Source organism: Camellia sinensis, chromosome 10, assembly GCF_055761805.1.
Source record: "Camellia sinensis isolate YWXY chromosome 10, ASM5576180v1, whole genome shotgun sequence".
In the NCBI taxonomy this organism is placed as follows: Eukaryota; Viridiplantae; Streptophyta; class Magnoliopsida; order Ericales; family Theaceae; genus Camellia; species Camellia sinensis.
Genome location: NC_138970.1, coordinates 185,327,672 through 185,354,472, shown reverse-complemented (window position 1 = coordinate 185,354,472; position 26,801 = coordinate 185,327,672).

Sequence of the window (26,801 nt, the reverse complement as noted above, 5' to 3'; positions counted from 1 at the left end):
TGTTCGAGTGTTCGAACCTTAATGCGCAAGAAATGGTATGTAAACCCCGTATTTACATATCTGCCACTGTGCAGGAAAATCCGTATAGGTGTTCGTGTGTTCGAACCGGATTGCGCAAGAAATGGTAAGTAAATCACGTATTTACATATCTGCCACTGTGCAGGAGAATCCGCATAGGTGTTCGAGTGTTCGAACCGTAATGCGCAAAAAATGGTATGGAAACCCCGTATTTACATATCTGCCACTGTGCAGGAGAATCCGTATAGGTGTTCGAGTGTTCGAACCGTAATGCGCAAGAAATGGTATGGAAACCCTGTATTTACATATCTGCCACTGTGTAGGAGAATCCGTATAGGTGTTCGAGTGTTCGAACCGTAATGCTCAGGAAATGGTATGGAAACCCCGTATTTACATATCTGCCACTGTGCAGGAGAATCCGTATAGGTGTTCGAGTGTTCGAACCGTGTTGCGCAAGAAATGGTATGCAAATCCCGTATTTACATATCTGCCACTGTGCAGGAGAATCCGCATAGGTGTTCGGGTGTTCGAACCGTAATGCGCAAGAAATGGTATGGAAACCCCGTATTTACATATCTGCCACTGTGCAGGAAAATCCGTATAGGTATTCGAGAGTTCGAACCGTATTGCGCAAGAAATGGTATTTAAACCCCGTATTTACATATCTGCCACTGTGCAGGAGAATCCGTATAGGTGTTCGAGTGTTCGAACCGTGTTGCGCAAGAAATGGTATGTAAACACCGTATTTACATATCTGCCACTGTGTAGGAGAATCCGTATAGGTGTTCGAGTGTTCGAACCGTAATGCGCAAGAAATGGTATGGAAACCCCGTATTTACATATCTGCCACTGTGCAGGAAAATTCGTATAGGTGTTCGAGTGTTCGAACCGTAATGCGCAAGAAATGGTATGGAAACCCCGTATTTACATATCTGCCACTGTGCAGGAAAATCCGTATAGGTGTTCGAGTGTTCGAACCGTGTTGCGCAAGAAATGGTATGCAAATCTCGTATTTACATATCTGCCACTGTGCAGGAGAATCCGCATAGGTGTTCGAGTGTTCGAACCGTAATGCGCAAGAAATGGTATGGAAACCCCGTATTTACATATCTGCCACTGTGCAGGAAAATCCATATAGGTGTTCGAGAGTTCGAACCGTATTGCGCAAGAAATGGAATGTAAACCCCGTATTTACATATCTGCCACGGTGCAGGAGAATCCGTATAGGTGTTCGAGTGTTCGAACCGTGTTGCGCAAGAAATGGTATGTAAACCCCGTATTTACATATCTGCCACTGTGTAGGAGAATCCGTATAGGTGTTCGAGTGTTCGAACCGTAATGCGCAAGAAATGGTATGGAAACCCCGTATTTACATATCTGCCACTGTGCAGGAAAATTCGTATAGGTGTTCGAGTGTTCGAACCGTAATGCGCAAGAAATGGTATGGAAACCCCGTATTTACATATCTGCCACTGTGCAGGAAAATTCGTATAGGTGTTCGATTGTTCGAACCGTATTGCGCAAGAAATGGTATGTAAACCCCGTATTTACATATCTGCCACTGTGCAGGAGAATCCGCATAGGTGTTCGAGTGTTCGAACCGTAATGCGCAAGAAATTGTATGGAAACCCCGTATTTACATATCTGCCACTGTGCAGGAGAATCCGTATAGGTGTTCGAGTGTTCGAACCGTAATGCGCAAGAAATGGTATGGAAACCCCGTATTTACATATCTGCCACTGTGTAGGAGAATCCGTATAGGTGTTTGAGTGTTCGAACCGTAATGCGCAAGAAATGGTATGGAAACCCCGTATTTACATATCTGCCACTGTGCAGGAAAATCCGTATAGGTGTTCGAGTGTTCGAACCGTGTTGCGCAAGAAATGGTATGCAAATCCCATATTTACATATCTGCCACTGTTCAGGAGAATCCGCATAGGTGTTCGAGTGTTCGAACCGTAATGCGCAAGAAATGGTGTGGAAACCCCGTATTTACATATCTGCCACTGTGCAGGAAAATCCGTATAGGTGTTCGAGTGTTCGAACCGTATTGCGCAAAAAATGGTATGGAAACCCCGTATTTACATATCTGCCACTGTGCAGGAGAATCCGTATAGGTGTTCGAGTGTTCGAACCGTAATGCGCAAGAAATGGTATGGAAACCCCGTATTTACATATCTGCCACTGTGTAGGAGAATCCGTATAGGTGTTCGAGTGTTCGAACCGTAATGCGCAAGAAATGGTATGAAAACCCCGTATTTACATATCTGCCACTGTGCAGGAAAATCCGTATAGGTGTTCTAGTGTTCGAACCGTGTTGCGCAAGAAATGGTATGCAAATCCCGTATTTACATATCTGCCACTGTGCAGGAGAATCCGCATAGGTGTTCGAGTGTTCGAACCGTAATGCGCAAGAAATGGTATGGAAACCCCGTATTTACATATCTGCCACTGTGCAGGAGAATCCGTATAGGTGTTCGAGTGTTCGAACCGTAATGCGCAAGAAATGGTATGTAAATCCCGTATTTACATATCTGCCACTGTGCAGGAGAATCCGCATAGGTGTTCGAGTGTTCGAACCGTAATGCGCAAGAAATGGTATGGAAACCCCGTATTTACATATCTGCCACTGTGCAGGAGAATCCGTATAGGTGTTCGAGTGTTCGAACCGTAATGCGCAAGAAATGGTATGGAAACCCCGTATTTACATATCTGCCACTGTGCAGGAGAATCCGTATAGGTGTTCGAGTGTTCGAACCGTAATGCGCAAGAAATGATATGTAAATCCCGTATTTACATATCTGCCACTGTGCAGGAGAATCCGTATAGGTGTTCGAGTGTTCGAACCGTAATGCGCAAGAAATGGTATGTAAATCCCGTATTTACATATCTGCCACTGTGCAGGAGAATCCGCATAGGTGTTCGAGTGTTCGAACCGTAATGCGCAAGAAATGGTATGGAAACCCCGTATTTACATATCTGCCACTGTGCAGGGGAATCCGTATAGGTGTTCGAGTGTTCGAACCGTAATGCGCAAGAAATGGTATGTAAATCCCGTATTTACATATCTGCCACTGTGCAGGAGAATCCGCATAGGTGTTCGAGTGTTCGAACCGTAATGCGCAAGAAATGGTATGGAAACCCCGTATTTACGTATCTGCCACTGTGCAGGAGAATCCGTATAGGTGTTCGAGTGTTCGAACCGTAATGCGCAAGAAATGGTATGTAAATCCCGTATTTACATATCTGCCACTGTGCAGGAGAATCCGCATAGGTGTTCGAGTGTTCGAACCGTAATGCGCAAGAAATGGTATGGAAACCCCGTATTTACATATCTGCCACTGTGCAGGAGAATCCGTATAGGTGTTCGAGAGTTCGAACCGTATTGCGCAAGAAATGGTATGCAAACCCCGTATTTACATATCTGCCACTGTGTAGGAGAATCCGTATAGGTGTTCGAGTGTTCGAACCGTGTTGCGCAAGAAATGGTATGTAAACCCCGTATTTACATATCTGCCACTGTGTAGGACAATCAGTATAGGTGTTCGAGTGTTCGAACCGTAATGCGTAAGAAATGGTATGGAAACCCCGTATTTACATATCTGCCACTGTGCAGGAAAATTCGTATTGGTGTTCGAGTGTTCGAACCGTAATGCGCAAGAAATGGTATGGAAACCCCGTATTTACATATCTGCCACTGTGCAGGAGAATCCGTATAGGTGTTCGAGTGTTCGAACCGTAATGCGCAAGAAATGGTATGGGAACCCCGTATTTACGTATCTGCCACTGTGCAGGAGAATCCGTATAGGTGTTCGACTGTTCGAACCGTATTGCGCAAGAAATGGTATGTAAACCCCGTATTTACATATCTGCCACTGTGCAGGAGAATCCGTATAGGTGTTCGAGTGTACGAACCGTGTTGCGCAAGAAATGGTATGTAAACCCCGTATTTACATATCTGCCACTGTCTAGGAGAATCCGTATAGGTGTTCGAGTGTTCGAACCGTAATGCGCGAGAAATGGTATGGAAACACCGTACTTACATATCTGCCACTGTGCAGGAAAATCCGTGTAGGTGTTCGAGTGTTCGAACCGTAATGCGCAAGAAATGGTATGGAAACCCCGTATTTACATATCTGCCACTGTCTAGGAGAATCCGTATAGGTGTTCGAGTGTTCGAACCGTATTGCGCAAGAAATGGTATGTAAACCCCGTATTTACATATCTGCCACTGTGCAGGAGAATCCGTGTAGGTGTTCGAGTGTTCGAACCGTAATGCGCAAGAAATGGTATGGAAACCCCGTATTTACATATCTGCCACTCTGCGGGAGAATCCGCATAGGTGTTCGAGTGTTCGAACCGTAATGCGCAAGAATTGGTATGGAAACCCCGTATTTACATATCTGCCACTGTGCGGGAGAATCCGCATAGGTGTTCGAGTGTTCGAACCGTAATGCGCAAGAAATGGTATGGGAACCCCGTATTTACATATCTGCCACTGTGTAGGAGAATCCGTATAGGTGTTCGAGTGTTCGAACCGTAATGCGCAAGAAATGGTATGGAAACCCCGTATCTACGTATCTGCCACTCTGCAGGAAAATCCGTATAGGTGTTCGAGTGTTCGAACCGTATTGCGCAAGAAATGGTATGTAAACCCCGTATTTACATATCTGCCACTGTGCAGGAGAATCCGTATAGGTGTTCGAGTGTTCGAACCGAGTTGCGCAAAAAATGGTATGTAAACCCCGTATTTACATATCTGCCACTCTGCGGGAGAATCCGCATAGGTGTTCGGGTGTTCGAACCGTAATGCGCAAGAAATGGTATGGAAACCCCGTATTTACATATCTGCCACTGTGCAGGAGAATCCGCATAGGTGTTCGAGTGTTCGAACCGTAATGCGCAAGAAATGGTATGGGAACCCCGTATTTACATATCTGCCACTGTGCAGGAGAATCCGTATAGGTGTTCGAGTGTTCGAACCGTAATGCGCAAGAAATGGTATGTAAACCGCGTATTTACATATCTGCCACTGTGCAGGAAAATCCGTATAGGTGTTCGAGTGTTCGAACCGTATTGCGCAAGAAATGGTATGTAAACCCCGTATTTACATATCTGCCACTGTGCAGGAGAATCCGTATAGGTGTTCGAGTGTTCGAACCGGATTGCGCAAGAAATGGTATGTAAATCCCGTATTTACATATCTGCCACTGTGCAGGAGAATCCGCATAGGTGTTCGAGTGTTCGAACCGTAATGCGCAAGAAATTGTATGGAAACCCCGTATTTACATATCTGCCACTGTGCTGGAGAATCCGTATAGGTGTTCGAGTGTTCGAACCGTAATGCGCAAGAAATGGTATGGGAACCCCGTATTTACGTATCTGCCACTGTGCAGGAAAATACGTATAGGTGTTCGACTGTTCGAACCGTATTGCGCAAGAAATGGTATGTAAACCCCGTATTTACATATCTGGCACTATGCAGGAGAATCCGTATAGGTGTTCGAGTGTTCGAACCGTGTTGCGCAAGAAATGGTATGTAAACCCCGTATTTACATATCTGCCACTGTGTAGGAGAATCCGTATAGGTGTTCGAGTGTTCGAACCGTAATGCGCGAGAAATGGTATGGAAACACCGTATTTACATATCTGCCACTCTGCGGGAGAATCTGCATAGGTGTTCGAGTGTTCGAACCGTAATGCGCAAGAAATGGTATGTAAACCCCGTATTTACATATCTGCCACTGTGCAGGAGAATCCGTATAGGTGTTCGAGTGTTCGAACCGTAATGCGCAAGAAATGGTATGGAAACCCCGTATTTACATATCTGCCACTCTGCGGGAGAATCTGCATAGGTGTTCGAGTGTTCGAACCGTAATGCGCAAGAAATGGTATGGAAACCCCGTATTTACATATCTGCCACTGTGCAGGAGAATCCGCATAGGTGTTCGAGTGTTCGAACCGTAATGCGCAAGAAATGGTATGGGAACCCCGTATTTACATATCTGCCACTGTGTAGGAGAATCCGTATAGGTGTTCGAGTGTTCGAACCGTAATGCGCAAGAAATGGTATGGAAACCCCGTATTTACGTATCTGCCACTGTGCAGGAAAATCCGTATAGGTGTTCGAGTGTTCGAACCGTATTGCGCAAGAAATGGTATGTAAACCCCGTATTTACATATCTGCCACTGTGCAGGAGAATCCGTATAGGTGTTCGAGTGTTCGAACCGGATTGCGCAAGAAATGGTATGTAAATCCCGTATTTACATATCTGCCACTGTGCAGGAGAATCCGCATAGGTGTTCGAGTGTTCGAACCGTAATGCGCAAGAAATGGTATGGAAACCCCGTATTTACATATCTGCCACTGTGCAGGAGAATCCGTATAGGTGTTCGAGTGTTCGAACCGTAATGCGCAAGAAATGGTATGGGAACCCCGTATTTACGTATCTGCCACTGTGCAGGAAAATACGTATAGGTGTTCGACTGTTCGAACCGTATTGCGCAAGAAATGGTATGTAAACCCCGTATTTACATATCTGGCACTGTGCAGGAGAATCCGTATAGGTGTTCGAGTGTACGAACCGTGTTGCGCAAGAAATGGTATGTAAACCCCGTATTTACATATCTGCCACTGTCTAGGAGAATCCGTATAGGTGTTCGAGTGTTCGAACCGTAATGCGCGAGAAATGGTATGGAAACACCGTACTTACATATCTGCCACTGTGCAGGAAAATCCGTGTAGGTGTTCGAGTGTTCGAACCGTAATGCGCAAGAAATGGTATGGAAACCCCGTATTTACATATCTGCCACTGTCTAGGAGAATCCGTATAGGTGTTCGAGTGTTCGAACCGTATTGCGCAAGAAATGGTATGTAAACCCTGTATTTACATATCTGCCACTGTGCAGGAGAATCCGTGTAGGTGTTCGAGTGTTCGAACCGTAATGCGCAAGAAATGGTATGGAAACCCCGTATTTACATATCTGCCACTCTGCGGGAGAATCCGCATAGGTGTTCGAGTGTTCGAACCGTAATGCGCAAGAATTGGTATGGAAACCCCGTATTTACATATCTGTCACTGTGCGGGAGAATCCGCATAGGTGTTCGAGTGTTCGAACCGTAATGCGCAAGAAATGGTATGGGAACCCCGTATTTACATATCTGCCACTGTGTAGGAGAATCCGTATAGGTGTTCGAGTGTTCGAACCGTAATGCGCAAGAAATGGTATGGAAACCCCGTATCTACGTATCTGCCACTGTGCAGGAAAATCCGTATAGGTGTTCGAGTGTTCGAACCGTATTGCGCAAGAAATGGTATGTAAACCCCGTATTTACATATCTGCCACTGTGCAGGAGAATCCGTATAGGTGTTCGAGTGTTCGAACCGAGTTGCGCAAAAAATGGTATGTAAACCCCGTATTTACATATCTGCCACTCTGCGGGAGAATCCGCATAGGTGTTCGTGTGTTCGAACCGTAATGCGCAAGAAATGGTATGGAAACCCCGTATTTACATATCTGCCACTGTGCAGGAGAATCCGCATAGGTGTTCGAGTGTTCGAACCGTAATGCGCAAGAAATGGTATGGGAACCCCGTATTTACATATCTGCCACTGTGCAGGAGAATCCGTATAGGTGTTCGAGTGTTCGAACCGTAATGCGCAAGAAATGGTATGTAAACCGCGTATTTACATATCTGCCACTGTGCAGGAAAATCCGTATAGGTGTTCGAGTGTTCGAACCGTATTGCGCAAGAAATGGTATGTAAACCCCGTATTTACATATCTGCCACTGTGCGGGAGAATCCGTATAGGTGTTCGAGTGTTCGAACCGGATTGCGCAAGAAATGGTATGTAAATCCCGTATTTACATATCTGCCACTGTGCAGGAGAATCCGCATAGGTGTTCGAGTGTTCGAACCGTAATGCGCAAGAAATTGTATGGAAACCCCGTATTTACATATCTGCCACTGTGCTGGAGAATCCGTATAGGTGTTCGAGTGTTCGAACCGTAATGCGCAAGAAATGGTATGGGAACCCCGTATTTACGTATCTGCCACTGTGCAGGAAAATACGTATAGGTGTTCGACTGTTCGAACCGTATTGCGCAAGAAATGGTATGTAAACCCCGTATTTACATATCTGGCACTATGCAGGAGAATCCGTATAGGTGTTCGAGTGTTCGAACCGTGTTGCGCAAGAAATGGTATGTAAACCCCGTATTTACATATCTGCCACTGTGTAGGAGAATCCGTATAGGTGTTCGAGTGTTCGAACCGTAATGCGCGAGAAATGGTATGGAAACACCGTATTTACATATCTGCCACTCTGCGGGAGAATCTGCATAGGTGTTCGAGTGTTCGAACCGTAATGCGCAAGAAATGGTATGTAAACCCCGTATTTACATATCTGCCACTGTGCAGGAGAATCCGTATAGGTGTTCGAGTGTTCGAACCGTAATGCGCAAGAAATGGTATGGAAACCCCGTATTTACATATCTGCCACTCTGCGGGAGAATCTGCATAGGTGTTCGAGTGTTCGAACCGTAATGCGCAAGAAATGGTATGGAAACCCCGTATTTACATATCTGCCACTGTGCAGGAGAATCCGCATAGGTGTTCGAGTGTTCGAACCGTAATGCGCAAGAAATGGTATGGGAACCCCGTATTTACATATCTGCCACTGTGTAGGAGAATCCGTATAGGTGTTCGAGTGTTCGAACCGTAATGCGCAAGAAATGGTATGGAAACCCCGTATTTACGTATCTGCCACTGTGCAGGAAAATCCGTATAGGTGTTCGAGTGTTCGAACCGTATTGCGCAAGAAATGGTATGTAAACCCCGTATTTACATATCTGCCACTGTGCAGGAGAATCCGTATAGGTGTTCGAGTGTTCGAACCGGATTGCGCAAGAAATGGTATGTAAATCCCGTATTTACATATCTGCCACTGTGCAGGAGAATCCGCATAGGTGTTCGAGTGTTCGAACCGTAATGCGCAAGAAATGGTATGGAAACCCCGTATTTACATATCTGCCACTGTGCAGGAGAATCCGTATAGGTGTTCGAGTGTTCGAACCGTAATGCGCAAGAAATGGTATGGGAACCCCGTATTTACGTATCTGCCACTGTGCAGGAAAATACGTATAGGTGTTCGACTGTTCGAACCGTATTGCGCAAGAAATGGTATGTAAACCCCGTATTTACATATCTGGCACTGTGCAGGAGAATCCGTATAGGTGTTCGAGTGTACGAACCGTGTTGCGCAAGAAATGGTATGTAAACCCCGTATTTACATATCTGCCACTGTCTAGGAGAATCCGTATAGGTGCTCGAGTGTTCGAACCGTAATGCGCGAGAAATGGTATGGAAACACCGTACTTACATATCTGCCACTGTGCAGGAAAATCCGTGTAGGTGTTCGAGTGTTCGAACCGTAATGCGCAAGAAATGGTATGGAAACCCCGTATTTACATATCTGCCACTGTCTAGGAGAATCCGTATAGGTGTTCGAGTGTTCGAACCGTATTGCGCAAGAAATGGTATGTAAACCCCGTATTTACATATCTGCCACTGTGCAGGAGAATCCGTGTAGGTGTTCGAGTGTTCGAACCGTAATGCGCAAGAAATGGTATGGAAACCCCGTATTTACATATCTGCCACTCTGCGGGAGAATCCGCATAGGTGTTCGAGTGTTCGAACCGTAATGCGCAAGAATTGGTATGGAAACCCCGTATTTACATATCTGCCACTGTGCGGGAGAATCCGCATAGGTGTTCGAGTGTTCGAACCGTAATGCGCAAGAAATGGTATGGGAACCCCGTATTTACATATCTGCCACTGTGTAGGAGAATCCGTATAGGTGTTCGAGTGTTCGAACCGTAATGCGCAAGAAATGGTATGGAAACCCCGTATCTACGTATCTGCCACTGTGCAGGAAAATCCGTATAGGTGTTCGAGTGTTCGAACCGTATTGCGCAAGAAATGGTATGTAAACCCCGTATTTACATATCTGCCACTGTGCAGGAGAATCCGTATAGGTGTTCGAGTGTTCGAACCGAGTTGCGCAAAAAATGGTATGTAAACCCCGTATTTACATATCTGCCACTCTGCGGGAGAATCCGCATAGGTGTTCGGGTGTTCGAACCGTAATGCGCAAGAAATGGTATGGAAACCCCGTATTTACATATCTGCCACTGTGCAGGAGAATCCGCATAGGTGTTCGAGTGTTCGAACCGTAATGCGCAAGAAATGGTATGGGAACCCCGTATTTACATATCTGCCACTGTGCAGGAGAATCCGTATAAGTGTTCGAGTGTTCGAACCGTAATGCGCAAGAAATGGTATGTAAACCGCGTATTTACATATCTGCCACTGTGCAGGAAAATCCGTATAGGTGTTCGAGTGTTCGAACCGTATTGCGCAAGAAATGGTATGTAAACCCCGTATTTACATATCTGCCACTGTGCAGGAGAATCCGTATAGGTGTTCGAGTGTTCGAACCGGATTGCGCAAGAAATGGTATGTAAATCCCGTATTTACATATCTGCCACTGTGCAGGAGAATCCGCATAGGTGTTCGAGTGTTCGAACCGTAATGCGCAAGAAATTGTATGGAAACCCCGTATTTACATATCTGCCACTGTGCTGGAGAATCCGTATAGGTGTTCGAGTGTTCGAACCGTAATGCGCAAGAAATGGTATGGGAACCCCGTATTTACGTATCTGCCACTGTGCAGGAAAATACGTATAGGTGTTCGACTGTTCGAACCGTATTGCGCAAGAAATGGTATGTAAACCCCGTATTTACATATCTGGCACTATGCAGGAGAATCCGTATAGGTGTTCGAGTGTTCGAACCGTGTTGCGCAAGAAATGGTATGTAAACCCCGTATTTACATATCTGCCACTGTGTAGGAGAATCCGTATAGGTGTTCGAGTTTTCGAACCGTAATGCGCGAGAAATGGTATGGAAACACCGTATTTACATATCTGCCACTCTGCGGGAGAATCTGCATAGGTGTTCGAGTGTTCGAACCGTAATGCGCAAGAAATGGTATGTAAACCCCGTATTTACATATCTGCCACTGTGCAGGAGAATCCGTATAGGTGTTCGAGTGTTCGAACCGTAATGCGCAAGAAATGGTATGGAAACCCCGTATTTACATATCTGCCACTCTGCGGGAGAATCTGCATAGGTGTTCGAGTGTTCGAACCGTAATGCGCAAGAAATGGTATGGAAACCCCGTATTTACATATCTGCCACTGTGCAGGAGAATCCGCATAGGTGTTCGAGTGTTCGAACCGTAATGCGCAAGAAATGGTATGGGAACCCCGTATTTACATATCTGCCACTGTGTAGGAGAATCCGTATAGGTGTTCGAGTGTTCGAACCGTAATGCGCAAGAAATGGTATGGAAACCCCGTATTTACGTATCTGCCACTGTGCAGGAAAATCCGTATAGGTGTTCGAGTGTTCGAACCGTATTGCGCAAGAAATGGTATGTAAACCCCGTATTTACATATCTGCCACTGTGCAGGAGAATCCGTATAGGTGTTCGAGTGCTCGAACCGGATTGCGCAAGAAATGGTATGTAAATCCCGTATTTACATATCTGCCACTGTGCAGGAGAATCCGCATAGGTGTTCGAGTGTTCGAACCGTAATGCGCAAGAAATGGTATGGAAACCCCGTATTTACATATCTGCCACTGTGCAGGAGAATCCGTATAGGTGTTCGAGTGTTCGAACCGTAATGCGCAAGAAATGGTATGGGAACCCCGTATTTACGTATCTGCCACTGTGCAGGAAAATACGTATAGGTGTTCGACTGTTCGAACCGTATTGCGCAAGAAATGGTATGTAAACCCCGTATTTACATATCTGGCACTGTGCAGGAGAATCCGTATAGGTGTTCGAGTGTACGAACCGTGTTGCGCAAGAAATGGTATGTAAACCCCGTATTTACATATCTGCCATTGTCTAGGAGAATCCGTATAGGTGTTCGAGTGTTCGAACCGTAATGCGCGAGAAATGGTATGGAAACACCGTACTTACATATCTGCCACTGTGCAGGAAAATCCGTGTAGGTGTTCGAGTGTTCGAACCGTAATGCGCAAGAAATGGTATGGAAACCCCGTATTTACATATCTGCCACTGTCTAGGAGAATCCGTATAGGTGTTCGAGTGTTCAAACCGTAATGCGCGAGAAATGGTATGGAAACACCGTATTTACATATCTGCCACTCTGCGGGAGAATCTGCATAGGTGTTTGAGTGTTCGAACCGTAATGCGCAAGAAATGGAATGTAAACCCCGTATTTACATATCTGCCACTGTGCAGGAGAATCCGTATAGGTGTTCGAGTGTTCGAACCGTAATGCGCAAGAAATGGTATGGAAACCCCGTATTTACATATCTGCCACTCTGCGGGAGAATCTGCATAGGTGTTCGAGTGTTCGAACCGTAATGCGCAAGAAATGGTATGGAAACCCCGTATTTACATATCTGCCACTGTGCAGGAGAATCCGCATAGGTGTTCGAGTGTTCGAACCGTAATGCGCAAGAAATGGTATGGGAACCCCGTATTTACATATCTGCCACTGTGTAGGAGAATCCGTATAGGTGTTCGAGTGTTCGAACCGTAATGCGCAAGAAATGGTATGGAAACCCCGTATTTACGTATCTGCCACTGTGCAGGAAAATCCGTATAGGTGTTCGAGTGTTCGAACCGTATTGCGCAAGAAATGGTATGTAAACCCCGTATTTACATATCTGCCACTGTGCAGGAGAATCCGCATAGGTGTTCGAGTGTTCGAACCGTAATGCGCAAGAAATGGTATGGAAACCCCGTATTTACATATCTGCCACTCTGCGGGAGAATCTGCATAGGTGTTCGAGTGTTCGAACCGTAATGCGCAAGAAATGGTATGGAAACCCCGTATTTACATATCTGCCACTGTGCAGGAGAATCCGCATAGGTGTTCGAGTGTTCGAACCGTAATGCGCAAGAAATGGTATGGGAACCCCGTATTTACATATCTGCCACTGTGTAGGAGAATCCGTATAGGTGTTCGAGTGTTCGAACCGTAATGCGCAAGAAATGGTATGGAAACCCCGTATTTACGTATCTGCCACTGTGCAGGAAAATCCGTATAGGTGTTCGAGTGTTCGAACCGTATTGCGCAAGAAATGATATGTAAACCCCGTATTTACATATCTGTCACTGTGCAGGAGAATCCGTATAGGTGTTCGAATGTTCGAACCGAGTTGCGCAAAAAATGGTATGTAAACCCCGTATTTACATATCTGCCACTCTGCGGGAGAATCCGCATAGGTGTTCGGGTGTTCGAACCGTAATGCGCAAGAAATGGTATGGAAACCCCGTATTTACATATCTGCCACTGTGCAGGAGAATCCGCATAGGTGTTCGAGTGTTCGAACCGTAATGCGCAAGAAATGGTATGGGAACCCCGTATTTACATATCTGCCACTGTGCAGAAGAATCCGTATAGGTGTTCGAGTGTTCGAACCGTAATGCGCAAGAAATGGTATGTAAACCCCGTATTTACATATCTGCCACTGTGCAGGAAAATCCGTATAGGTGTTCGAGTGTTCGAACCGTATTGCGCAAGAAATGGTATGTAAACCCCGTATTTACATATCTGCCACTGTGCAGGAGAATCCGTATAGGTGTTCGAGTGTTCGAACCGGATTGCGCAAGAAATGGTATGTAAATCCCGTATTTACATATCTGCCACTGTGCACGAGAATCCGCATAGGTGTTCGAGTGTTCGAACCGTAATGCGCAAGAAATGGTATGGAAACCCCGTATTTACATATCTGCCACTGTGCAGGAGAATCCGTATAGGTGTTCGAGTGTTCGAACCGTAATGCGCAAGAAATGGTATGGGAACCCCGTATTTACGTATCTGCCACTGTGCAGGAAAATACGTATAGGTGTTCGACTGTTCGAACCGTATTGCGCAAGAAATGGTATGTAAACCTCGTATTTACATATCTGGCACTGTGCAGGAGAATCCGTATAGGTGTTCGAGTGTACGAACCGTGTTGCGCAAGAAATGGTATGTAAACCCCGTATTTACATATCTGCCACTGTGTAGGAGAATCCGTATAGGTGTTCGAGTGTTCGAACCGTAATGCGCGAGAAATGGTATGGAAACACCGTATTTACATATCTGCCACTGTGCAGGAAAATCCGTATAGGTGTTCGAGTGTTCGAACCGTAATGCGCAAAAATTGGTATGGAAACCCCGTATTTACATATCTGCCACTCTGCGGGAGAATCCGCATAGGTGTTCGAGTGTTCGAACCGTAATGCGCAAGAATTGGTATGGAAACCCCGTATTTACATATCTGCCACTGTGCGGGAGAATCCGCATAGGTGTTCGAGTGTTCGAACCGTAATGCGCAAGAAATGGTATGGGAACCCCGTATTTACATATCTGCCACTATGTAGGAGAATCCGTATAGGTGTTTCGAGTGTTCGAACCGTAATGCGCAAGAAATGGTATGTAAACCCCGTATTTACATATCTGCCACTCTGCGGGAGAATCCGTATAGGTGTTCGAGTGTTCGAACCGTATTGCGCAAGAAATGGTATGTAAACCCCGTATTTACATATCTGCCACTGTGCAGGAGAATCCGTATAGGTGTTCGAGTGTTCGAACCGTAATGCGCAAGAAATGGTATGGAAACCCCGTATTTACATATCTGCCACTCTGCGGGAGAATCTGCATAGGTGTTCGAGTGTTCGAACCGTAATGCGCAAGAAATGGTATGGAAACCCCGTATTTACATATCTGCCACTGTGCTGGAGAATCCGCATAGGTGTTCGAGTGTTCGAACCGTAATCCGCAAGAAATGGTATGGGAACCCCGTATTTACATATCTGCCACTGTGTAGGAGAATCCGTATAGGTGTTCGAGTGTTCGAACCGTAATGCGCAAGAAATGGTATGGAAACCCCGTATTTACGTATCTGCCACTGTGCAGGAAAATCCGTATAGGTGTTCGAGTGTTCGAACCGTATTGCGCAAGAAATGGTATGTAAACCCCGTATTTACATATCTGTCACTGTGCAGGAGAATCCGTATAGGTGTTCGAATGTTCGAACCGAGTTGCGCAAAAAATGGTATGTAAACCCCGTATTTACATATCTGCCACTCTGCGGGAGAATCCGCATAGGTGTTCGGGTGTTCGAACCGTAATGCGCAAGAAATGGTATGGAAACCCCGTATTTACATATCTGCCACTGTGCAGGAGAATCCGCATAGGTGTTCGATTGTTCGAACCGTAATGCGCAAGAAATGGTATGGGAACCCCGTATTTACATATCTGCCACTGTGCAGAAGAATCCGTATAGGTGTTCGAGTGTTCGAGCCGTAATGCGCAAGAAATGGTATGTAAACCCCGTATTTACATATCTGCCACTGTGCAGGAAAATCCGTATAGGTGTTCGAGTGTTCGAACCGTATTGCGCAAGAAATGGTATGTAAACCCCGTATTTACATATCTGCCACTGTGCAGGAGAATCCGTATAGGTGTTCGAGTGTTCGAACCGGATTGCGCAAGAAATGGTATGTAAATCCCGTATTTACATATCTGCCACTGTGCACGAGAATCCGCATAGGTGTTCGAGTGTTCGAACCGTAATGCGCAAGAAATGGTATGGAAACCCCGTATTTACATATCTGCCACTGTGCAGGAGAATCCGTATAGGTGTTCGAGTGTTCGAACCGTAATGCGCAAGAAATGGTATGGGAACCCCGTATTTACGTATCTGCCACTGTGCAGGAAAATACGTATAGGTGTTCGACTGTTCGAACCGTATTGCGCAAGAAATGGTATGTAAACCTCGTATTTACATATCTGGCACTGTGCAGGAGAATCCGTATAGGTGTTCGAGTGTACGAACCGTGTTGCGCAAGAAATGGTATGTAAACCCCGTATTTACATATCTGCCACTGTGTAGGAGAATCCGTATAGGTGTTCGAGTGTTCGAACCGTAATGCGCGAGAAATGGTATGGAAACACCGTATTTACATATCTGCCACTGTGCAGGAAAATCCGTATAGGTGTTCGAGTGTTCGAACCGTAATGCGCAAAAATTGGTATGGAAACCCCGTATTTACATATCTGCCACTCTGCGGGAGAATCCGCATAGGTGTTCGAGTGTTCGAACCGTAATGCGCAAGAATTGGAATGGAAACCCCGTATTTACATATCTGCCACTGTGCGGGAGAATCCGCATAGGTGTTCGAGTGTTCGAACCGTAATGCGCAAGAAATGGTATGGGAACCCCGTATTTACATATCTGCCACTATGTAGGAGAATCCGTATAGGTGTTCGAGTGTTCGAACCGTAATGCGCAAGAAATGGTATGGAAACCCCGTATTTACGTATCTGCCACTGTGCAGGAAAATCCGTATAGGTGTTCGAGTGTTCGAACCGTATTGCGCAAGAAATGGTATGTAAACCCCGTATTTACATATCTGCCACTGTGCAGGAGAATCCGTATAGGTGTTCGAGTGTTCGAACCGAGTTGCGCAAAAAATGGTATGTAAACCCCGTATTTACATATCTGCCACTCTGCGGGAGAATCCGCATAGGTGTTCGGGTGTTCGAACCGTAATGCGCAAGAAATGGTATGGAAACCCCGTATTTACATATCTGCCACTGTGCAGGAGAATTCGCATAGGTGTTCGAGTGTTCGAACCGTAATGCGCAAGAAATGGTATGGGAACCCCGTATTTACATATCTGCCACTGTGCAGGAGAATCCGTATAGGTGTTCGAGTGTTCGAACCATAATGCGCAAGAAATGGTATGTAAACCCCGTATTTACATATCTGCCACTGTGCAGGAAAATCCGTATAGGTGTTCGAGTGTTCGAACCGTATTGCGCAAGAAATGGTATGTAAACCCCGTATTTACATATCTGCCACTGTGCAGGAGAATCCGTATAGGTGTTCGAGTGTTCGAACCGGATTGCGCAAGAAATTGTATGTAAAACCCGTATTTACATATCTGCCACTGTGCAGGAGAATCCGCACAGGTGTTCGAGTGTTCGAACCGTAATGCGCAAAAAATTGTATGGAAACCCCGTATTTACATATCTGCCACTGTGCAGGAGAATCCGTATAGGTGTTCGAGTGTTCGAACCGTAATGCGCAAGAAATGGTATGGGAACCCCGTATTTACGTATCTGCCACTGTGCAGGAAAATACGTATAGGTGTTCGACTGTTCGAACCGTATTGCGCAAGAAATGGTATGTAAACCCCGTATTTACATTTCTGGCACTGTGTAGGAGAATCCGTATAGGTGTTCGAGTGTTCGAACCGTGTTGCGCAAGAAATGGTATGTAAACCCCGTATTTACATATCTGCCACTGTGTAGGAGAATCCGTATAGGTGTTCGAGTGTTCGAACCGTAATGCGCGAGAAATGGTATGGAAACACCGTATTTACATATCTGCCACTGTGCAGGAAAATCCGTATAGGTGTTCGAGTGTTCGAACCGTATTGCGCAAGAATTGGTATGTAAACCCCGTATTTACATATCTGCCACTGTGCAGGAGAATCCGTATAGGTGTTCGAGTGTTCGAACCGTGTTGCGCAAGAAATGGTATGTAAATCCCGTATTTACATATCTGCCACTGTGTAGGAGAATCCGTATAGGTGTTCGAGTGTTCGAACCGTAATGCGCGAGAAATGGTATGGAAACACCGTATTTACATATCTGCCACTCTGCGGGAGAATCTGCATAGGTGTTCGAGTGTTCGAACCGTAATGCGCAAGAAATGGTATGTAAACCCCGTATTTACATATCTGCCACTGTGCAGGAGAATCCGTATAGGTGTTCGAGTGTTCGAACCGTAATGCGCAAGAAATGGTATGGAAACCCCGTATTTACATATCTGCCACTCTGCGGGAGAATCTGCATAGGTGTTCGAGTGTTCGAACGGTAATGCGCAAGAAATGGTATGGAAACCCCGTATTTACATATCTGCCACTGTGCAGGAGAATCCGCATAGGTGTTCGAGTGTTCGAACCGTAATGCGCAAGAAATGGTATGGGAACCCCGTATTTACATATCTGCCACTGTGTAGGAGAATCCGTATAGGTGTTCGAGTGTTCGAACCGTAATGCGCAAGAAATGGTATGGAAACCCCGTATTTACGTATCTGCCACTGTGCAGGAAAATCCGTATAGGTGTTCGAGTGTTCGAACCGTATTGCGCAAGAAATGGTATGTAAACCCCGTATTTACATATCTGCCACTGTGCAGGAGAATCCGTATAGGTGTTCGAGTGTTCGAACCGTAATGCGCAAGAAATGGTATGGAAACCCCGTATTTACATATCTGCCACTCTGCGGGAGAATCTACATAGGTGTTCGAGTGTTCGAACCGTAATGCGCAAGAAATGGTATGGAAACCCCGTATTTACATATTTGCCACTGTGCAGGAGAATCCGCAAAGGTGTTCGAGTGTTCGAACCGTAATGCGCAAGAAATGGTATGGGAACCCCGTATTTACATATCTGCCACTGTGTAGGAGAATCCGTATAGGTGTTCGAGTGTTCGAACCGTAATGCGCAAGAAATGGTATGGAAACCCCGTATTTACGTATCTGCCACTGTGCAGGAAAATCCGTATAGGTGTTCGAGTGTTCGAACCGTATTGCGCAAGAAATGGTATGTAAACCCCGTATTTACATATCTGTCACTGTGCAGGAGAATCCGTATAGGTGTTCGAATGTTCGAACCGAGTTGCGCAAAAAATGGTATGTAAACCCCGTATTTACATATCTGCCACTCTGCGGGAGAATCCGCATAGGTGTTCGGGTGTTCGAACCGTAATGCGCAAGAAATGGTATGGAAACCCCGTATTTACATATCTGCCACTGTGCAGGAGAATCCGCATAGGTGTTCGAGTGTTCGAACCGTAATGCGCAAGAAATGGTATGGGAACCCCGTATTTACATATCTGCCACTGTGCAGAAGAATCCGTATAGGTGTTCGAGTGTTCCAACCGTAATGCGCAAGAAATGGTATGTAAACCCCGTATTTACATATCTGCCACTGTGCAGGAAAATCCGTATAGGTGTTCGAGTGTTCGAACCGTATTGCGCAAGAAATGGTATGTAAACCCCGTATTTACATATCTGCCACTGTGCAGGAGAATCCGTATAGGTGTTCGAGTGTTCGAACCGGATTGCGCAAGAAATGGTATGTAAATCCCGTATTTACATATCTGCCACTGTGCACGAGAATCCGCATAGGTGTTCGAGTGTTCGAACCGTAATGCGCAAGAAATGGTATGGAAACCCCGTATTTACATATCTGCCACTGTGCAGGAGAATCCGTATAGGTGTTCGAGTGTTCGAACCGTAATGCGCAAGAAATGGTATGGGAACCCCGTATTTACGTATCTGCCACTGTGCAGGAAAATACGTATAGGTGTTCGACTGTTCGAACCGTATTGCGCAAGAAATGGTATGTAAACCTCGTATTTACATATCTGGCACTGTGCAGGAGAATCCGTATAGGTGTTCGAGTGTACGAACCGTGTTGCGCAAGAAATGGTATGTAAACCCCGTATTTACATATCTGCCACTGTGTAGGAGAATCCGTATAGGTGTTCGAGTGTTCGAACCGTAATGCGCGAGAAATGGTATGGAAACACCGTATTTACATATCTGCCACTGTGCAGGAAAATCCGTATAGGTGTTCGAGTGTTCGAACCGTAATGCGCAAAAATTGGTATGGAAACCCCGTATTTACATATCTGCCACTCTGCGGGAGAATCCGCATAGGTGTTCGAGTGTTCGAACCGTAATGCGCAAGAATTGGTATGGAAACCCCGTATTTACATATCTGCCACTGTGCGGGAGAATCCGCATAGGTGTTCGAGTGTTCGAACCGTAATGCGCAAGAAATGGTATGGGAACCCCGTATTTACATATCTGCCACTATGTAGGAGAATCCGTATAGGTGTTTCGAGTGTTCGAACCGTAATGCGCAAGAAATGGTATGTAAACCCCGTATTTACATATCTGCCACTCTGCGGGAGAATCCGTATAGGTGTTCGAGTGTTCGAACCGTATTGCGCAAGAAATGGTATGTAAACCCCGTATTTACATATCTGCCACTGTGCAGGAGAATCCGTATAGGTGTTCGAGTGTTCGAACCGTAATGCGCAAGAAATGGTATGGAAACCCCGTATTTACATATCTGCCACTCTGCGGGAGAATCTGCATAGGTGTTCGAGTGTTCGAACCGTAATGCGCAAGAAATGGTATGGAAACCCCGTATTTACATATCTGCCACTGTGCAGGAGAATCCGCATAGGTGTTCGAGTGTTCGAACCGTAATCCGCAAGAAATGGTATGGGAACCCCGTATTTACATATCTGCCACTGTGTAGGAGAATCCGTATAGGTGTTCGAGTGTTCGAACCGTAATGCGCAAGAAATGGTATGGAAACCCCGTATTTACGTATCTGCCACTGTGCAGGAAAATCCGTATAGGTGTTCGAGTGTTCGAACCGTATTGCGCAAGAAATGGTATGTAAACCCCGTATTTACATATCTGTCACTGTGCAGGAGAATCCGTATAGGTGTTCGAATGTTCGAACCGAGTTGCGCAAAAAATGGTATGTAAACCCCGTATTTACATATCTGCCACTCTGCGGGAGAATCCGCATAGGTGTTCGGGTGTTCGAACCGTAATGCGCAAGAAATGGTATGGAAACCCCGTATTTACATATCTGCCACTGTGCAGGAGAATCCGCATAGGTGTTCGAGTGTTCGAACCGTAATGCGCAAGAAATGGTATGGGAACCCCGTATTTACATATCTGCCACTGTGCAGAAGAATCCGTATAGGTGTTCGAGTGTTCGAGCCGTAATGCGCAAGAAATGGTATGTAAACCCCGTATTTACATATCTGCCACTGTGCAGGAAAATCCGTATAGGTGTTCGAGTGTTCGAACCGTATTGCGCAAGAAATGGTATGTAAACCCCGTATTTACATATCTGCCACTGTGCAGGAGAATCCGTATAGGTGTTCGAGTGTTCGAACCGGATTGCGCAAGAAATGGTATGTAAATCCCGTATTTACATATCTGCCACTGTGCACGAGAATCCGCATAGGTGTTCGAGTGTTCGAACCGTAATGCGCAAGAAATGGTATGGAAACCCCGTATTTACATATCTGCCACTGTGCAGGAGAATCCGTATAGGTGTTCGAGTGTTCGAACCGTAATGCGCAAGAAATGGTATGGGAACCCCGTATTTACGTATCTGCCACTGTGCAGGAAAATACGTATAGGTGTTCGACTGTTCGAACCGTATTGCGCAAGAAATGGTATGTAAACCTCGTATTTACATATCTGGCACTGTGCAGGAGAATCCGTATAGGTGTTCGAGTGTACGAACCGTGTTGCGCAAGAAATGGTATGTAAACCCCGTATTTACATATCTGCCACTGTGTAGGAGAATCCGTATAGGTGTTCGAGTGTTCGAACCGTAATGCGCGAGAAATGGTATGGAAACACCGTATTTACATATCTGCCACTGTGCAGGAAAATCCGTATAGGTGTTCGACTGTTCGAACCGTAATGCGCAAAAATTGGTATGGAAACCCCGTATTTACATATCTGCCACTCTGCGGGAGAATCCGCATAGGTGTTCGAGTGTTCGAACCGTAATGCGCAAGAATTGGAATGGAAACCCCGTATTTACATATCTGCCACTGTGCGGGAGAATCCGCATAGGTGTTCGAGTGTTCGAACCGTAATGCGCAAGAAATGGTATGGGAACCCCGTATTTACATATCTGCCACTATGTAGGAGAATCCGTATAGGTGTTCGAGTGTTCGAACCGTAATGCGCAAGAAATGGTATGGAAACCCCGTATTTACGTATCTGCCACTGTGCAGGAAAATCCGTATAGGTGTTCGAGTGTTCGAACCGTATTGCGCAAGAAATGGTATGTAAACCCCGTATTTACATATCTGCCACTGTGCAGGAGAATCCGTATAGGTGTTCGAGTGTTCGAACCGAGTTGCGCAAAAAATGGTATGTAAACCCCGTATTTACATATCTGCCACTCTGCGGGAGAATCCGCATAGGTGTTCGGGTGTTCGAACCGTAATGCGCAAGAAATGGTATGGAAACCCCGTATTTACATATCTGCCACTGTGCAGGAGAATTCGCATAGGTGTTCGAGTGTTCGAACCGTAATGCGCAAGAAATGGTATGGGAACCCCGTATTTACATATCTGCCACTGTGCAGGAGAATCCGTATAGGTGTTCGAGTGTTCGAACCATAATGCGCAAGAAATGGTATGTAAACCCCGTATTTACATATCTGCCACTGTGCAGGAAAATCCGTATAGGTGTTCGAGTGTTCGAACCGTATTGCGCAAGAAATGGTATGTAAATCCCGTATTTACATATCTGCCACTGTGCAGGAGAATCCGTATAGGTGTTCGAGTGTTCGAACCGTAATGCGCGAGAAATGGTATGGAAACACCGTATTTACATATCTGCCACTGTGCAGGAAAATCCGTATAGGTGTTCGAGTGTTCGAACCGTATTGCGCAAGAAATGGTATGTAAACCCCGTATTTACATATCTGCCACTGTGCAGGAGAATCCGTATAGGTGTTCGAGTGTTCGAACCGTGTTGCGCAAGAAATGGTATGTAAACCCCGTATTTACATATCTGCCACTGTGTAGGAGAATCCGTATAGGTGTTCGAGTGTTCGAACCGTAATGCGCGAGAAATGGTATGGAAACCCCGTATTTACATATCTGCCACTGTGCAGGAAAATCCGTATAGGTGTTCGAGTGTTCGAACTGTATTGCGCAAGAAATGGTATGTAAACCCCGTATTTACATATCTGCCACTGTGCAGGAGAATCCGTATAGGTGTTCGAGTGTTCGAACCGTATTGCGCAAGAAATGGTATGGAAACCCCGTATTTACATATCTACCACTCTGCGGGAGAATCTGCATAGGTGTTCGAGTGTTCGAACCGTAATGCGCAAGAAATGGTATGGAAACCCCGTATTTACATATCTGCCACTGTGCAGGAGAATCCGCATAGGTGTTCGAGTGTTCGAACCGTAATGCGCAAGAAATGGTATGGGAACCCCGTATTTACATATCTGCCACTGTGTAGGAGAATCCGTATAGGTGTTCGAGTGTTCGAACCGTAATGCGCAAGAAATGGTATGGAAACCCCGTATTTACGTATCTGCCACTGTGCAGGAAAATCCGTATAGGTGTTCGAGTGTTCGAACCGTATTGCGCAAGAAATGGTATGTAAACCCCGTATTTACATATCTGCCACTGTGCAGGAGAATCCGTATAGGTGTTCGAATGTTCGAACCGAGTTGCGCAAAAAATGGTATGTAAACCCCGTATTTACATATCTGCCACTCTGCGGGAGAATCCGCATAGGTGTTCGGGTGTTCGAACCGTAATGCGCAAGAAATGGTATGAAACCCCGTATTTACATATCTGCCACTGTGCAGGAGAATCCGCATAGGTGTTCGAGTGTTCGAACCGTAATGCGCAAGAAATGGTATGGGAACCCCGTATTTACATATCTGCCACTGTGCAGAAGAATCCGTATAGGTGTTCGAGTGTTCGAACCGTAATGCGCAAGAAATGGTATGTAAACCCCGTATTTACATATCTGCCACTGTGCAGGAAAATCCGTATAGGTGTTCGAGTGTTCGAACCGTATTGCGCAAGAAGTGGTATGTAAACCCCGTATTTACATATCTGCCACTGTGCAGGAGAATCCGTATAGGTGTTCGAGTGTTCGAACCGGATTGCGCAAGAAATGGTATGTAAATCCCGTATTTACATATCTGCCACTGTGCAGGAGAATCCGCATAGGTGTTCGAGTGTTCGAACCGTAATGCGCAAGAAATGGTATGGAAACCCCGTATTTACATATCTGCCACTGTGCAGGAGAATCCGTATAGGTGTTCGAGTGTTCGAACCGTAATGCGCAAGAAATGGTATGGGAACCCCGTATTTACGTATCTGCCACTGTGCAGGAAAATACGTATAGGTGTTCGACTGTTCGAACCGTATTGCGCAAGAAATGGTATGTAAACCCCGTATTTACATATCTGCCACTGTGCAGGAGAATCCGTATAGGTGTTCGAGTGTTCGAACCGTGTTGCGCAAGAAATGGTATGTAAACCCCGTATTTACATATCTGCCACTGTGTAGGAGAATCCGTATAGGTGTTCGAGTGTTCGAACCGTAATGCGCGAGAAATGGTATGGAAACACCGTATTTACATATCTGCCACTGTGCAGGAAAATCCGTATAGGTGTTCGAGTGTTCGAACCGTATTGCGCAAGAAATGGTATGTAAACCCCATATTTACATATCTGCCACTGTGCAGGAGAATCCGTGTAGGTGTTCGAGTGTTCGAACCGTAATGCGCAAGAAATGGTATGGAAACCCCGTATTTACATATCTGCCACTCTGCGGGAGAATCCGCATAGGTGTTCGAGTGTTCGAACCGTAATGCGCAAGAATTGGTATGGAAACCCCGTATTTACATATCTGCCACTGTGCGGGAGAATCCGCATAGGTGTTCGAGTGTTCGAACCGTAATGCGCAAGAAATGGTATGGGAACCCCGTATTTACATATCTGCCACTGTGTAGGAGAATCCGTATAGGTGTTCGAGTGTTCGAACCGTAATGCGCAAGAAATGGTATGGAAACCCCGTATTTACGTATCTGCCACTGTGCAGGAAAATCTGTATAGGTGTTCGAGTGTTCGAACCGTATTGCGCAAGAAATGGTATGTAAACCCCGTATTTACATATCTGCCACTGTGCAGGAGAATCCGTATAGGTGTTCGAGTGTTCGAACCGAGTTGCGCAAAAAATGGTATGTAAACCCCGTATTTACATATCTTCCACTCTGCGGGAGAATCCGCATAGGTGTTCGGGTGTTCGAACCGTAATGCGCAAGAAATGGTATGGAAACCCCATATTTACATATCTGCCACTGTGCAGGAGAATCCGCATAGGTGTTCGAGTGTTCGAACCGTAATGCGCAAGAAATGGTATGGGAACCCCGTATTTACATATCTGCCACTGTGCAGGAGAATCCGTATAGGTGTTCGAGTGTTCGAACCGTAATGCGCAAGAAATGGTATGTAAACCGCGTATTTACATATCTGCCACTGTGCAGGAAAATCCGTATAGGTGTTCGAGTGTTCGAACCGTATTGTGCAAGAAATGGTATGTAAACCCCGTATTTACATATCTGCCACTGTGCAGGAGAATCCGTATAGGTGTTCGAGTGTTCGAATCGGATTGCGCAAGAAATGGTATGTAAATCCCGTATTTACATATCTGCCACTGTGCAGGAGAATCCGCATAGGTGTTCGAGTGTTCGAACCGTAATGCGCAAGAAATGGTATGGAAACCCCGTATTTACATATCTACCACTCTGCGGGAGAATCTGCATAGGTGTTCGAGTGTTCGAACCGTAATGCGCAAGAAATGGTATGGAAACCCCGTATTTACATATCTGCCACTGTGCAGGAGAATCCGCATAGGTGTTCGAGTGTTCGAACCGTAATGCGCAAGAAATGGTATGGGAACCCCGTATTTACATATCTGCCACTGTGTAGGAGAATCCGTATAGGTGTTCGAGTGTTCGAACCGTAATGCGCAAGAAATGGTATGGAAACCCCGTATTTACGTATCTGCCACTGTGCAGGAAAATCCGTATAGGTGTTCGAGTGTTCGAACCGTATTGCGCAAGAAATGGTATGTAAACCCCGTATTTACATATCTGCCACTGTGCAGGAGAATCCGTATAGGTGTTCGAATGTTCGAACCGAGTTGCGCAAAAAATGGTATGTAAACCCCGTATTTACATATCTGCCACTCTGCGGGAGAATCCGCATAGGTGTTCGGGTGTTCGAACCGTAATGCGCAAGAAATGGTATGAAACCCCGTATTTACATATCTGCCACTGTGCAGGAGAATCCGCATAGGTGTTCGAGTGTTCGAACCGTAATGCGCAAGAAATGGTATGGGAACCCCGTATTTACATATCTGCCACTGTGCAGAAGAATCCGTATAGGTGTTCGAGTGTTCGAACCGTAATGCGCAAGAAATGGTATGTAAACCCCGTATTTACATATCTGCCACTGTGCAGGAAAATCCGTATAGGTGTTCGAGTGTTCGAACCGTATTGCGCAAGAAGTGGTATGTAAACCCCGTATTTACATATCTGCCACTGTGCAGGAGAATCCGTATAGGTGTTCGAGTGTTCGAACCGGATTGCGCAAGAAATGGTATGTAAATCCCGTATTTACATATCTGCCACTGTGCAGGAGAATCCGCATAGGTGTTCGAGTGTTCGAACCGTAATGCGCAAGAAATGGTATGGAAACCCCGTATTAACATATCTGCCACTGTGCAGGAGAATCCGTATAGGTGTTCGAGTGTTCGAACCGTAATGCGCAAGAAATGGTATGGGAACCCCGTATTTACGTATCTGCCACTGTGCAGGAAAATACGTATAGGTGTTCGACTGTTCGAACCGTATTGCGCAAGAAATGGTATGTAAACCCCGTATTTACATATCTGCCACTGTGCAGGAGAATCCGTATAGGTGTTCGAGTGTTCGAACCGTGTTGCGCAAGAAATGGTATGTAAACCCCGTATTTACATATCTGCCACTGTGTAGGAGAATCCGTATAGGTGTTCGAGTGTT